Below are 14,278 nucleotides of genomic sequence, written 5' to 3' on the forward strand. Positions count from 1 at the left end.
TACCACAGTAATATATTAGGCCTAGCATTGGCACTTGTTTGGGGGTGGCACTTGGATGCTTGTGTTGGTTACATCAGCCCATTAAGTAAAAACATTCAAAATATCTCTTTATATTTGACTTGCATTTAACTATGCATATGCAGCTATATGGTTTAATTAGTAAAAATGAGCTGGTCCTTTTCCCCAAGAAACTGGGATTGTGGGGTGTGGGCATTTGGCTGCTGACTGCTGTAGGGTTGGTGTATCAGTCCAAGGGTTTTCTGTTGTCTGGTTGTGTATCTACACAATATTTCCACTGTACTGTACGATATGCCATCTTGAATGAAGTGTAAATGGGTAGACAATGCACAGACTGTCCCTGTAAACTGTCCCACTTAGTAAATATGTAGACATAATTTAAAAAAAAATCATAGTGGTTTTTTATTAAATTGGCTATCATCAAATGAGGACATATAACCAGTCAATAAAAATAATAAAATGAGGCAGGTGGGGGCAGCCATTACTGTTGTGCCTAGTGGTGCCCTCACCCTTAAATCCCACCCTGATCTCTACTGGAAATGTACTTTGGCATTAATGGTAAGCCTACAACCTCCATATATCTCCATTTGTAGTCAAGATTTTGCTACTTAATAAACTTGTCTTGTCAAATGTAATCTGCGAGAAGGAAGTTGATGTTTCGGCAGATTAAAGATTATCAGCTGACTGTGCATGAGTCTTTATCGCATTGCGTACACATCAAAGTCCATTATTGTAGTTGCTCGCAGTGAGGAGTTATTCGCAAAGTAAGTGACAGGAAGGGACCATTTGGGGCGGTAACGGGGAGTGGCTACAAAAAACGTTTGACATTTTTGGGTGTGTCACTGCCTGCTTTTGTGATCCTGTATGCATTAGAGATGACAGCGGCATCATGCATCCGATGACAATTCTAATAATCTGTTTTAAAGATCATCCCTGTGAAAGTTTTGTATACAACAAAATGCGTTGGAGGTACCTGTTCATCTTTTAAGGACATCCATACTACAGGGAGATCTTCTGCTACTGGGTAGCTAGTGTTAACTCCAGTGGAGTTGCAGATATTGTAATTTTCCTTCCTTGGAAACTGAATTTGGACACAATTAGAGTGGATAAAGTACCATAGGAGTGAACTTCACCTTGATAACACCAAGTGGTTATTTAAAATAAACTTATATTTTCTAAGGACTTTCATGTCAATTGGTTTCTAAATAACATATTGTGTGCACCGTTCTGTTTTGCTGATATAAACCCTCATGTTTGGTTTTGGATCTGTATTATCTTGTATTTTGGTTTTGGGTTTACCAAAACCGCCCTCACATGTTTTGGATTTGGTTTCAGTCTTGGATTTGTATTTTTTTTTAAATGTATTTAAAAAATGCTAAAATTACATAATTCTGGCTTTTTTTTGTAAATAACCTCAATGACATTAATTTACAGCCATTTCTAAGCAATTTTGATCACCTCACTGCTTGCAATATTGGTTTTATCCAGTTTATGCCAAAGGCCGCAGTGAGCTGAGTAATTAAGCAACAGAGCAGTGGCACAAGCACAGGGCAGTTTATAGCACATCTATGAAACATTGCCACACAGCAGTGATAGTAAAGAAAAGTGGTACATGATGGAAGTGTTCTTGGGCACTCCCATCCACCCTTATGTTGTATATTAAAAAGGACATGCACAGTTTGCAAGCAAAGCACTTCAGCTACTTTTATGGCTGAAGTGCTTGGTTTTTTTGGGCCCCCACAAAACAAACTACCAATGGGCTTAAGGCAGCTAAACTTACAGTGCTGTCAATTAACTCTACAGTGGCAAGATGTCATCATCATTATCATCCTCGCTCTCACCCTCATCAGTGTTTGCATCATCCTCACACAATGTTAATTTATCCCCATTGAAATTCACCATTACAGAGGTCTCAGTACTAATATATTTGCTTGTAAAGGTTTTCCTCATGGAATTTCAGTTCATTTTGATGAACATCATCTTTTTCCACATTTTCAGGAAGTATCCTCCTATGCCAATCACTGTGCTGAAAACTTTTTCTGAGTACACACTGGAGGGTGGACAGCTCAAGTAATGTAAAGCAAGTTTACAAAAAGGCCTCTAAATTGCCTCTTTTTTCTTCCAGTACTTAAAAGGACTGTGACATGCATATCTGTACTCTGTCATTTAAATAATCCTCCACTATTCTTTGGATGCTGACTGTGGGGCTAATTCAGGTTGTATCAGAAATTGCGATCCGCCCGGAAGTATAGCGGGGGTGCCACGGGCGGATGCGCAGCGGGAGCTACTGCGCATGCATCTGCATTTTCTGCAGGGGGCCACAGAAACTGTGGTTGCTACTGCCTGTCAATCAGGCAGAGGCAGTCGTTGGGCTGGAGGGGGGCGGCAATGTTCTGTTTTCAGGGAGGAAATGAAGCGTTGTGGGGGCGGGGCAACCCAAACAGTGGGTTGTGTGTACCGAATGGGGGGGTGTTGGGGGCACGGTTGCGGTGGCTGCGTGACATAACACGCTGCCGCTGCAACAAGTAAGATGGCGCCGGGACTCCTGTGGCTGCAGCTAAGCTGCACCAGCAGGAGTCAACCTCAGTTTCTGCTGACAAGCAGAAATTGTGAGGCAATTGCAATTTCTGCTTGTAGCAGGGGGGAGGCGCCGGTCAGCATGCGTGTGGCCTTGCCCAGTGCTGGGCAGCCCCCAGCATGCGTGCAAAAGGATAGCAAATTCTGCTGATTAGTAGAATATGCTATCCTTACTGAATTAGGCCCTGTGTCAGATGGAGTTATGGTAGAGCTATCAATCATTTTGGACAAAATCTTTTAGACCTGGCCAGATGTCAAAATATTGTGTTGACTCCTCTGCATCACCCTTGGGTCTCTTGGGTAGGTTGAGGTTTTTTCCTGATACAGGTTGAGTATCCATTATCCAAAATGCTTGGGACCAGAGGTATTTTGGATATCGGATTTTTCCGTAGTTTGGAATAATTGCATAACATAATGAGATATCATGGCGATAGGACCTAAGTCTAAGCACAGAATACATTTATGTTTCATATACACCTTATACACACAGCCTGAAGGTAATTTTAGCAAATATTTTTAATAACTTTGTGCATTAAACAAAGTGTGTGTACAGTCACACAATTCATTAATGTTTCATATACACCTTATACACACAGCCTGAAGGTCATTTAATACAATATTTTTAATAACTTTGTGTTTTAAACAAAGTTTGTGTACACTGAGCTATCAGAAAACAAAGGTTTCACTATTCTCAGTCTCACTCAGAAAATTCCGTATTTCGGAATATTCCAGATTTCGGAATATTTGGATATGGGATACTCTACCTGTACCAGAATTGCCCGGAGAAACTAAAGTAGGAGACATTGTTGTGACATGTACCAGTTCAGCTGACAACTTGCTCAGCAGTTACTCTTTGCATCTCCTAAGATCTGGGTTAGTTGGTACAAAAGACACGAAATACAATAAACCTAGGATCAAGCAAAGTCACCAGAATGTGCTGATCTGAGTTCAAGATATTGAATACCCTTGAATCCTGACAAAGTGAATAAAGAACTTGATCTACAAGTATGACATACTTAGTGAACTTACACTAGATTTAACTGTAATGATATTTTCTTACTCTATATGTTTTTTTTCATATGCCTACTAACATTTGATAAATGTATTGATACATCTATTCTGGAAACATAGAGTAAGAAAGTATAATCAATGCTGTTATTACTACTGTCTGCTACATATCCTGTGTTTACATCTGCTGTTTCCTCCTCCTTGCTGATATATTATACTAATTTTTTCAATGTCCAATTTTGTTTTTATAACTTCAATTCTGTTAGTTTTGTTGTGTAAACTGAGTTGGAAGATGTTACAGGTGTATGGGTTAGTATAGCAACATCACGTAGACCATAAGGATGTGTGGCTATAGACCCAATCATGTGACCACTGAGGCCTTCTAGGTACATAATGTGACCCAATCACATGACCACCGAGGCATTCTGGGTATGTCATGTGACCGGACATACAGCAATGTATCCTGGACCTGTCATGTGACTAGTTGGAGCCGAGTCATGTGCAGTTTATCACATGACCATACTTCTATGTCCCATTGGTTAATAACACAAAGTTCCGATCACGTGACTGCAATAGTCACCTGATAGGAACTATATAGTGAAATAGAGCTATTTAAAATCTATATAACTTAGAAATCTGTTATATTTTCTATATTCCTTAATTGTCTATATAAAATGGGACCAATAAGAATTCTAAAGACATAATGTTTAATGTATTTTTCTTAAAACGGCTTGTTTTAATATTTAATGACATTTGTCAGGTGCAATAGGTTATGCCACTTAACAGGGTATAAAAGGAATCCCTGCCAGTCAACACACATATGCTTCTGAGGAAGCTGGATTCAACACACCAGCAAAATGCGTTGAACCTTTTATAATCCACGTACCTGTCCATTGGAACCTACCATGCTGGTGTTTACTGGTCACTCTCTATGATCCTGGGATATCCATAATGCAGCACCTACCTTGTTTGGTTGTACATCTGCGTTGCTAAAAGAAAATCTTCTCTACCTGCCAATAAGGTGAACTATCTCTGCATCTGGATCACTGGTAACAGATTCATGACTGCAAAACTATCGGATTAATGCTAATATAGTTGATTATTGATGCTCATTCCTGTGACATTATCTCCATGTGAGTGAATCCTAGCCAGCATTGTGGAAAAATATCAAATGTGGTACCATTGATTAATACAGGTTTATATGTGGCAATTTTATCCTATTCTTCAATTTGAGTTTATATGTCTATGTTATAAATGTGTAATTATGAACAAGCCATTTTTATATCAATTTATTTCATGAGCAGCCAGTGCTGGTATTTGTTTTTCTTTTGTATCTACTTAATGAACTTGCTTTATTTCATCTCCTTCTATTTCTTGAGCTGCTTTTCCAAAAATCTAATTAGGGGGATCACCTAACTTAAGCTGGCAGTTTCTGAACTCACTTCACAGGTGACTAGTTTAAACAGTTTCAGTACCTTGCACAACATGGAAAGTATTCTCAGTGGGAAAAAAATTGACAAGAGACACTGGGCCTAATTCAGACCTGATCACTGGGCAGTGATTTTTGGAGCACTGTGGTAAAATAGTTGCCGCCTACTGGGGGAGTGTATTTTAGCTGTGCAATCACATTTGTAGCAGAGCTGCACAAACTGATTTTGTGCAGTCTCTGCGCAGCCCAGGACTTACTCAGCAGCTGCGATCACTTCAGCCTGTCCAGGACTGGAAATTACATCAGACACCCTCCCTTACTACACTTGGACATGCCTGCATTTTTCGAGAAACTCCCTGAAAATGGTCAGTTGCCACCCACAAATGCCCTCTTCCTGTCAGTCAACTTGCGATTGCCCGTTCAATCGCTTTTTTCGCACCATCCCGTTGCTATGCACCGATGCGCGGTGCAGTCGTCTGATGTGACTGCACATTGCAGTGCATACGCATGCGCAGTTCAGACCTGATCACAAGCTGTGAGAAAACGCAGCCTAGCGATGAGGTCTTAATTAGGCCCACTGTGCGCATACGAAAGCAGCTAATTAAACCAATTAGTCCAAATGAGGTTTTCCTCCACCCCCACCACAATCACAAATGTAAACAAAGAGAGGACGAATCGATATCACCTGCGCTGAATTGACTATTAAATAGTCTTTTTATTAGATTAAAACAGAATAGGAGATGCATAGTGTAGTTCAGGCATTCCCAATCACGGTCCTCAAGGCACACCAACAGTGCAAGTTTTAGTGATATCCAGGCTGCAGCATAGATGGTTAAATCAAAATGACTGAGCTACTAATTAAGTCACCTGTGCTGAAGCCTGGATATCACTAAAACATGCACTGTTAGTGTGCTTTGAGGACCGTTGTTGGGAATGACTGGTGTAGTTCATTAAAACATTTAATAACACCACACAAATACAAAACAAATAAACATGTACATGATGTTCTAGTTAAAACAATTCGGCATTTAGAATCAAGCAAGAGATCCTATAGTAACCAGATCTAGTGGCAAATTACCAGTTTTGAAGAAGAACTGGCAACGAACAGTTCTTAATGAGCAGGTTTGAGCAGGGCTTCCCCGGGCTGCAGTTCCGTGATTCCTCCTGACGATCACACTGCTGCGTCTTTGCCTTCCACATCCAGCGGCATGCAAGGATCAGCTTGTTGGCATCCATGCATTCCGACCCTCACTTGGATTTTTCTCAAGATAGGCCTTAGATGAAAATGCCTTTTCAGACACTATACAGACACTATACGTTGCTTAAATCCCCCTCCTCCATCTCTGATTGGTCCCAGCGCTTGGATCTCTATACAATACTACTACTAGTACTAATACTACTACTAGACTACTAGTCCCATGATTACTTGCGCTGGGACAATGTCCGGTTTCGGTTCCCCGTCATTATTACTTATTGATGCTATGGCAACTCCAATGACAGGAGAGTATTTACGTGCATTTCTAGTTCAAGAAATTTCCCATATCATCCTCATATTCACTAGTTCTATGTCCTTAACAGGGTGTTTTGTGAAGTCAAATGTCCAGGGTATCATATATAGTGATGAGCGGGTTCGGTTTCTCGGAAACCGCCCCACCCGAACTTCAGCCTTTTTACACGGGTCCGAGCCGTGCTCGGATTCTCCCGCGTGGCTCGGGTAAACCGAGCGCGCCCGAACGTCATCATCCCGCTGTCGGATTCTCGCGAGATTCGGATTCTATCTAAGCAGCCGCGCGTCGCCGCCATTTTCACACGTGCATTGAGATTGATAGGGAGAGGACGTGGCTGGCGTCCTCTCCGTTATAGTAGAAAAGACTGAGTGACTTAGTTATAATTGTGGGGAGGATTGGGGACGGGGAGCAGCTGTTAGGGAGTACAGTGCAGGGTTTTGATTATAATACCACCAGTGAGTTTAATCCGTTGTATCTCTGCCTGAAAAAAACGCTCCACCATATCTGTGCTCACTCAGTGTGCTGCACTGCTGCATGATATATCTGTGCTGAGTGCACTGCTCACACTGCCTAATTGTGGGGACTGGGAAGCAGTTATAGCAGGAGTACAGTGCACAGTTTTGCTGACAGTGACCACCAGTCCAGTATACGTTTGTCTGCCTGAAAAACACTCCTGTGGTGGCTTTTTTCTTCTTCATACTACTAGTTTAGCAGTCTGCTGACAGTGTCCACCAGGTCCGTTATTATTATACAGTATATTATATATATATATAGCAGTACAGTAGGCCACAGCTGTACCTACCTCTGTGTCGTCAGTGCACTCGTCGTCCATAAGTAATATAATACTATACTATCCATCCATCTACATTGTATACCTGTGGTGGCTTTTTTTTTCTTCATACTAGTTTAGCAGTCTGCTGACAGTGTCCACCAGGTCCGTTATTATTATACAGTATATATATATATATATATATATAGCAGTACGGTAGGCCACGGCTGTACCTACCTCTGTGTCGTCAGTGCACTCGTCGTCCATAAGTAATATAATACTATACTATCCATGCATCTACATTGTATACCTGTGGTGGCTTTTTTTTTCTTCATACTAGTTTAGCAGTCTGCTGACAGTGTCCACCAGGTCCGTTATTATTATACAGTATATTATATATATATATAGCAGTACGGTAGGCCACGGCTGTACCTACCTCTGTGTCGTCAGTGCACTCGTCCTCCATAAGTAATATAATACTATACTATCCATCCATCTACATTGTATACCTGTGGTGGCTTTTTTTTTTCCTCATACTAGTTTAGCAGTCTGCTGACAGTGTCCACCAGGTCCGTTATTATTATACAGTATATTATATATATATATATATAGCAGTACGGTAGGCCACGGCTGTACCTACCTCTGTGTCGTCAGTGCACTCGTCGTCCATAAGTAATATAATACTATACTATCCATGCATCTACATTGTATACCTGTGGTGGCTTTTTTTTTCTTCATACTAGTTTAGCAGTCTGCTGACAGTGTCCACCAGGTCCGTTATTATTATACAGTATATTATATATATATATAGCAGTACGGTAGGCCACGGCTGTACCTACCTCTGTGTCGTCAGTGCATTCGTCGTCCGTAAGTAATATAATACTATACTATCCATCCATCTACATTGTATACCTGTGGTGGCTTTTAGTTGTGCGCATTAAAATATGGAGAACAAAAATGTGGAGGTTAAAAAAATAGGGAAAGATAAAGATCCACTTCCACCTCGTGCTGAAGCTGCTGCCACTAGTCATGGCCGAGACGATGAAATGCCATCAACGTCGTCTGCCAAGGCCGATGCCCAATGTCATAGTACAGAGCATGTAAAATCCAAAACACAAAAGTTCAGTAAAATGACCCAAAAATCAAAATTAAAAGTGTCTGAGGAGAAGCGTAAACTTGCCAATATGCCATTTACGACACGGAGTGGCAAGGAATGGCTGAGGCCCTGGCCTATGTTCATGGCTAGTGGTTCAGCTTCACATGAGGATGGAAGCACTCATCCTCTCGCTAGAAAAAAGAAAAGACTTAAGCTGGCAAAAGCACAGCAAAGAACTATGCGTTCTTCGAAATCACAAATCCCCAAGGAGAGTACAATTGTGTTGGTTGCGATGCCTGACCTTCCCAACACTGGACGGGAAGAGGTGGCGCCTTCCACCATTTGCACGCCCCCTGCAAGTGCTGGAAGGAGCACCCGCAGTCCAGTTCCTGATAGTCAAATTGAAGATGTCAGTGTTGAAGTACACCAGGATGAGGATATGGGTGTTGCTGGCGCTGGGGAGGAAATTGACAAGGAGGATTCTGATGGTGATGTGGTTTGTTTAAGTCAGGCACCCGGGGAGACACCTGTTGTCTGTGGGAGGAATATGGCCACTGACATGCCTGGTCAAAATACAAAAAAAAAAATCAGCTCTTCAGTGTGGAATTATTTCAACAGAAATGCGGACAACTGGTGTCAAGCCGTGTGTTGCCTTTGTCAAGCTATAATAAGTAGGGGTAAGGACGTTAACCACCTCGGAACATCCTCCCTTATACGTCACCTGCAGCGCATTCCTAATAAGTCAGTGACAAGTTCAAAAACTTTGGGCGACAGCGGAAGCAGTCCACTGACCAGTAAATCCCTTCCTCTTGTAACCAAGCTCCCGCAAACCACACCACCAACTCCCTCAGTGTCAATTTCCTCCTTACCCAGGAAAGCCAATAGTCCTGCAGGCCATGTCACTGGCAAGTCTGACGAGTCCTCTCCTGCGCTGCTGTTGTTGCTGCTGGGAGTCGATCGTCATCCCAGAGGGGAAGTCGGAAGACCACTTGTACTACTTCCAGTAAGCAATTGACTGTCCAACAGTCCTTTGCGAGGAAGATGAAATATCACAGCAGTCATCCTGTTGCAAAGCGGATAACTCAGGCCTTGACAACTATGTTGGTGTTAGATATGCGTCCAGTATCCGCCGTTAGTTCACGGTGAACTAGAGAATTGCTTGAGGTAGTGTGCCCCCGTTACCAAATACCATCTAGGTTCCACTTCTCTAGGCAGGCGATACCGAGAATGTACACGGACGTCAGAAAAAGACTCACAAGTGTCCTAAAAAATGCAGTTGTACCCAATGTCCACTTTACCACGGACATGTGGACAAGTGGAGCAGGGGAGACTCAGGACTATATGACTGTGACAGCCCACTGGGTAGATGTATTGCCTCCCGCTGCAAGAACAGCAGCGGCGGCACCAGTAGCAGCTTCTCGCAAACGCCAACTCGTTCCTAGGCAGGCTACGCTTTGTATCACCGCTTTCCAGAATACGCACACAGCTGAAAACCTCTTACGGCAACTGAGGAAGATCATCGCAGAATGGCTTACCCCAATTGGACTCTCCTGGGGATTTGTGGCATTGGACAACACCAGCAATATTGTGCGTGCATTACATCTGGGCAAATTCCAGCACGTCCCATGTTTTGCACATACCTTGAATTTGGTGGTGCAGAATTATTTAAAAAACGACAGGGGCGTGCAAGAGATGCTGTCGGTGGCCAGAAGATTTGCGGGCCACTTTCGGTGTACAGGCACCGCGTACAGAAGACTGGAGCACCACCAAAAACACCTGAACCTGCCCTGCCATCATCTGAAGCAAGAGGTGGTAACGAGGTGGAATTCAACCCTCTATATGCTTCAGAGGATGGATGAGCAGCAAAAGGCCATTCAAGCCTATACATCTGCCCACGATATAGGCAAAGGAGGTGGAATGCACCTGTCTCAAGCGCAGTGGAGAATGATTTCAACGTTGTGCAAGGTTCTGCAACCTTTTGAACTTGCCACACGTGAAGTCAGTTCAGACACTGCCAGCCTGAGTCAGGTCATTCCCCTCATCAGGCTTTTTCAGAAGAAGCTGGAGGCATTGAAGGAGGAGCTAAAACAGAGCGATTCCGCTAGGCATGTGGGACTTGTGGATGGAGCCCTTCATTCGCTTAACCAGGATTCACGGGTGGTCAATCTGTTGAAATCAGAGCACTACATTTTGGCCACCGTGCTCGATCCTAGATTTAAAACCTACGTTGGATCTCTTTTTCCGGCAGACACAAGTCTGCAGAGGTTCAAAGACCTGCTGGTGAGAAAATTGTCAAGTCAAGCGGAACGCGACCCGTCAACATCTCCTCCTTCACATTCTCCCGCAACTGGGGGTGCGAGGAAAAGGCTACGAATTCCGAGCCCACCCGCTGGCGGTGATGCAGGGCAGTCTGGAGCGACTGCTGATGCTGACATCTGGTCCGGACTGAAGGACCTGCCAACGATTACTGACATGTCGTCTACTGTCACTGCATATGATTCTCTCACCATTGAAAAAATGGTGGTGGATTATATGAGTGACAGCATCCAAGTAGGCACGTCAGACAGTCCGTACGTATACTGGCAGGAAAAAGAGGCAATTTGGAGGCCCTTGCACAAACTGGCTTTATTCTACCTAAGTTGCCCTCCCTCCAGTGTGTACTCCGAAAGAGTGTTTAGTGCCGCCGCTCACCTTGTCAGCAATCGGCGTACGAGGTTACTTCCAGAAAATGTGGAGAAGATGATGTTCATTAAAATTAATTATAATCAATTCCTCCATGGAGACATTCATCAGCAGCAATTGCCTCCAGAAAGTACATGGGGACCTGAGATGGTGGATTCCAGTGGGGACGAATTAATAATCTGTGAGGAGGGGGATGTACACAGTGAAAGGGGTGAGGAATCGGATGATGAGGAGGAGGTGGACATCTTGCCTCTGTAGAGCCAGTTTGTGCAAGGAGAGAATGATTGCTTCTTTTTTGGTGGGGGCCCAAACCAACCAGTCATTTCAGTCATAGTCGTGTGGCAGACCCTGTCGCTGAAATGATGGGTTCGTTAAAGTGTGCATGTCCTGTTTATACAACATAAGGGTGGGTGGGAGGGCCCAAGGACAATTCCATCTTGCACCTCTTTTTTCTTTCATTTTTCTTTGCGTCATGTGCTGTTTGGGGAGTATTTTTTTGAAGGGCCATCCTGCGTGACACTGCAGTGCCACTCCTAGATGGGCCAGGTGTTTGTGTCGGCCACTTGTGTCGCTTAGCTTAGTCACACAGCGACCTTGGTGCGCCTCTTTTTTTCTTTGCGTCATGTGCTGTTTGGGAAATATTTTTTTCAAGTGCCATCCTGTCTGACACTGCAGTCAGACAGCTACCTCGGTGCAAATTTTAGGACTAAAAATAATATTGTGAGGTGTGAGGTGTTCAGAATAGACTGAAAATAAGTGGAAATTATGGTTATTGAGGTTAATAATACTATGGGATCAAAATGACCCCCAAATTCTATGATTTAAGCTGTTTTTTAGGGTTTTTTGAAAAAAACACCCGAATCCAAAACACTCCCGAATCCGACAAAAAAAATTCGGTGAGGTTTTGCCAAAACGCATTCGAACCCAAAACACGGCCGCGGAACCGAAGCCAAAACCAAAACACAAAACCCGAAAAATTTCCGGTGCACATCACTAAGATTCATATAGCATATTCTACATGAAAAACATGATTACAATAAAAATGGACATTTGTAATACACATTATGGCAATATAGGAAGATCAACCCAGCACCCACACGTAAGATAAAATATATGTGTGTCATAGTGCCACATTAGATGCTTGATGCTGAATGCCGAATTGTTTTAACTTGAACTTCATGTACATTTTTATATATTTTGTATTTGTAATGCTATTAAATGTTTTAATGAGCTACACTATGCATCTTCTTTTCTGTTTTCCCCCAGCCACACCATCATATGTGTAAGGAGATCAGCATTGAAGAAAGGAACCATAGCGGTCTAATAAAAAGACTATTTAATAGTCATTTCAGTGCTGGCGATATTGATTGTATATTGGATTATCAGATGGGGGTGCATTTCCAGGGTGTGGGTCCCCCTGGACTGTTGTGGCTGTTTTGCCTCAGGAGCAACACATATTAACACTTATTTTCATATTTACTTTCATCCCTATCGTGTGTTTTGTTTCAAAGTAATTCATTTCCTACCTTCACTTTTCACTACTTTACCTCTCACTACTTTATCTCTCACTTCATTACCTCTCACTAATTTACCCCTGCTCTTTTCAGCAGCCTCCCTTGCTAAACTATTTTCACTTTTTCACTATATATTTTTTCACTTTTGTGTTGCCCTGGGGTCACTCAGCTGCTTCATTTTGGGGGGTCCTGCACCCTAGATTTGTACCCCCAAAATGTTAGGGACTTGCCCGACTAATGAGGTCACCTGGACGCAGTGGGCAAGCCGTTACTTATGGCCATAACTATGCGAAGAACCTCGCTCAAAATGCAAAATTTTATTGCAATGATTATTATTATTAATTGGTAATGTTTGTATTGTGCACCTGCAACCTTTTTCTTTGTATGCAGTTCTACTTAAAGGTCTCCGCAGGGTCGCACCTCTCATTACCGCTGTGCACCTCAGGACCCCTCCCCTGTATACCTAATACACATTATGGCACTATAGGAAGATAAATACAGCACCCACACGTAATATAAAATATATAAGTGTATCATAGTGCCACATTAGATGCTTGATGCTGAATGCCGAATTGTTTTAACTTGAACTTCATGTACATTTTTATATATTTTGAATTTGTAATGTTATTAAAAGTTTTAATGAGCTACACTATGCATCTTCTTTTCTGTTTTCCCCAAGCCACACCATCATACAGTATGTGTAAGGGAACAGGAGATCAGCATTGAAGAATGGAAAGTATTCCCCACTGCATTGGAGTAAGGCACATATGCCTCCTCTCTCAATGACATGGCTTGTTGTGTGTGTAGCTTTGGATGGCTTTTTGCTGTTTCTCCATCTGCTGAAACGTGTAAAGGATGGAATTCAACCTGTGCCTGTGACTACTTCTTGTTTCAGTTGGTGGCAGGGAAGGTTGAACTGTTCTTGCAGGCGCTGCAGAAAATTCACACACCCAGTGGTCTGTCAGCAGTATGTATGAAGCAACAGAAGCAGACCTGAGGAATTCTGGATAGGGTAGGCAGCACTAAGCTATATCAATAGATTGTAATTGATGCAAATAAATAAATATCTAAATATATATATATATAACAACAGAAAAGATATCCCAGTGCGCTAATGCATATATCAATTTTCACTCAATCTATGATGGATGGAGGCAAATCCACTGGACGAGGCCAATCATATATTCAATTACTGAATTTTGTCAGGGGTATGTTCTGAAGTGTGTACCCTAGGATGAGAACCCTCTCACCAAGACAGATCACCCAGAAAAAAATAATGTCAATATATGTTCAACCAATATTGTTTTAGTGTATCAACAATCTAAAATGTTATTTAAAAGTTAGAATGCCAAGAGAATCCATATATGTCATAATACAATCAAGATGTTAATCTCCCCTCACTTTAGCAAAGGTGTGAGCTCTAGGTGGAGATTGAAAATGCAACAACACAATGGAATAAAATTGGTGAACCCTACACGTTTCATCTCATTGACTTCATCAGGGGCATATATCAATCTATTCTCAAGAAGGTTATGAACAGCCATTTCTCAGATTCAGTATTACAATTTTAATATAGTCATTTAAAAAAAGGATAAAAAATCCATAGGATAAAAACAATCCCATTGAAAGGAAATATATTGCATCTGATGGATGATATATTTGCTTACTAGTGACCAA

This window comes from Pseudophryne corroboree, chromosome 3, assembly GCF_028390025.1.
Source record: "Pseudophryne corroboree isolate aPseCor3 chromosome 3, aPseCor3.hap2, whole genome shotgun sequence".
NCBI lineage: Eukaryota > Metazoa > Chordata > Amphibia > Anura > Myobatrachidae > Pseudophryne > Pseudophryne corroboree.